Source organism: Penaeus vannamei, chromosome 6 (genome assembly GCF_042767895.1).
Source record: "Penaeus vannamei isolate JL-2024 chromosome 6, ASM4276789v1, whole genome shotgun sequence".
Lineage (NCBI taxonomy): Eukaryota > Metazoa > Arthropoda > Malacostraca > Decapoda > Penaeidae > Penaeus > Penaeus vannamei.
Window position 1 is genome coordinate 46,638,679 of NC_091554.1, and position 2,466 is coordinate 46,641,144.

Sequence of the window (2,466 nt, forward strand, 5' to 3'; positions counted from 1 at the left end):
CCCTCTGCTTATCCCCTCCTCGTCCTCGTTCTCCTTCTCTCCTCCTGTTCTTCCTTTCCTTATCCCTCCCTCCTCCTTCCCTCCCTCATAACTCTCCCTTATCCTACCCTCGCCTCTTTCCCTTACCCCACCTCCCTCTCCTTATCCCCCTCCTCCCTTCCACTCCTCATCCTCTCTTCCTCTTTCCTTCCCCTCCACCACCTCCTCCTCCTTCTCCTTCCCCCTCCTCCCCCTTTCCCCCTTCCTTCCTCCCCCCCCCCCTCCCCATTACCAAGTTCCTCCCCCCTTCCCTTTCCCCTCCCCCTCCCCTCATCTCAAGCACGATCCCTCGATCCGTGAGTTTACAAGCAAGCCCATATGCAGACGAAGGCACTCACACTCCCTCACTCACACTCGCCGCACGCAAATATATGAAGCCTCTTGACCCACCGCGAGCCGAAGGGGTTGGAATGCAGCGAGTGAGAGTGGGGAGGAGGGAGGGAGGGGAGGGGCAGAAGGAGGGAGGGAGGGACAGAAGGAGGGAAGGAGGGAGGGACAGAAGGAGGGAAGGAGGGAGGGAAGGAGATGGAGAGAGGGAGGGAGGGAGGGAGGGAGGGAGGGAGGGAGGGAGGGAGGGAGGGAGGGAGGGAGGGAGGGAGGGGAGAGAGAGAAGTTGAGAGAGAGAGAAGTTGAGAGAGAGAAGTTGAGAGAGAGAGAGAGAGAGAGAGAGAGAGAGAGAGAGAGAGAGAGAGAGAGAGAGAGAGAGAGAGAGAGAAAGGGAGAGAGAGAGAGACAGAGAGACAAAGAAAGAGAGAGAGAGAGAGAGCAGATAGAGACAAAGAGAGAGAGAGAGAGAGAGAGAGAGAGAGAGAGAGAAAGAGAGAGAGACAGAGAGAAAGAGAGAGAGAGAGACAGAGAGAAAGAAAGAAAGAAAGAAAGAAAGAAAGAAAGAAAGAAAGAAAGATAGAAAGAAAGAGAGAGAGAAAGAAAGAAAGAAAAAAAAGAGAGAGAAAGAAAGAAAGAAAGAAAGAAAGAGAGAGAGAAGGCGAAGACACAAACGGAGAGGAATATTAAGCAGAGTGCTCATACTGCTCGATGGAACATCATGAGAATGCGCTGGCGGTGACTGTGCGATGCATATAATAAAACTATTAATATTATTACTATTATTATTACTACCACCTTTACTATAACTATTACTAGACTACTATTATCATTGTTATTACTACTACTACTAAAACTACTACTACTGATATCACTACTACTACTACTACTACTACTACTACTATTATTAATACCATTATTACAATTGCAAATGCTATTGCTACCATCCCTACTACTACTACTACTACTACTACTACTACTACTACTACTATTACTATTATTAATACCATTATTACAATTGCAAATGCTATTGCTACCATCCCTACTACTACTACTACTACTACTACTACTACTACTACTACTACTACTACTACTACTACTACTACTACTACTACTGCTACTACTGCTATCCCTACTAGTATTACTACGACTACTACAACAGCTACCATCGCTATTACTACCCTGCCCCCATTACTACTCCTATCACCATTACTAGACCACCACCACCTCCTCCTCCCCCTCCTTCATCTCCTCCTCTTCCTCTTCTTCTTCCTCTTCCTCCTCTTCTTCCTCCTCTTCTTCCTGCTACTACTACTACTACTACTACTACTACTACTACTACTACCACCACCATTACCGCCACCACTACCACTCCCACTTCTACCACAACCACCACCAATACCCCCTTCTCCCACAACCCCTCCTCCACACCTCCACACCTCCACCACCCCTTCCACAACTACAAAACAAAAACAAAAACAAAAACAAACAACCCCCCCACCCACCCACCCCACCCCCTGCCAATACCTGCCCCCCCCAACCCGCCTTAAAGAGCCGAACGCAAACACACTAATGAGGGATAGAATTACAGGGTGTTGCAAAATCAAAAACCCATTAATGAGGCCGAACGCATCGGATAAACCAACACCCAGCGCCACCAACAACACCTATAAGAAGGAGAATCCAATAAATCAAGGAAAGACGAAAAAACGATAAGAAGGATAATCCAATAAATCAAGGAAAGACGAAAAAACGATAAGAAGGATAATCCACTAAATCAAGGAAAGACGATAAAACAATAAGAAATCAACAATAAATCAAGGAGAAGAAAAAACAATAATAAATAAACAACCAATGAAACGCAATAAAAATGAATAACCAAACAAAGAAAACACAGTATTAAAAAATCATGAAAAAACAAAGAAATAAGACAAAAACAAACAAATACAATATAAATCCAGCAAAGAAAATTACCAAACAAAAACAGAAAACAAGTAAACAACCAAACCAAACCAGACAAACCAGACAAAACAAACCACGAGCAAACAAAACAAAACAAAAAAACAAACAAAAACAAACACGATCGCAAAAAAAACACACACA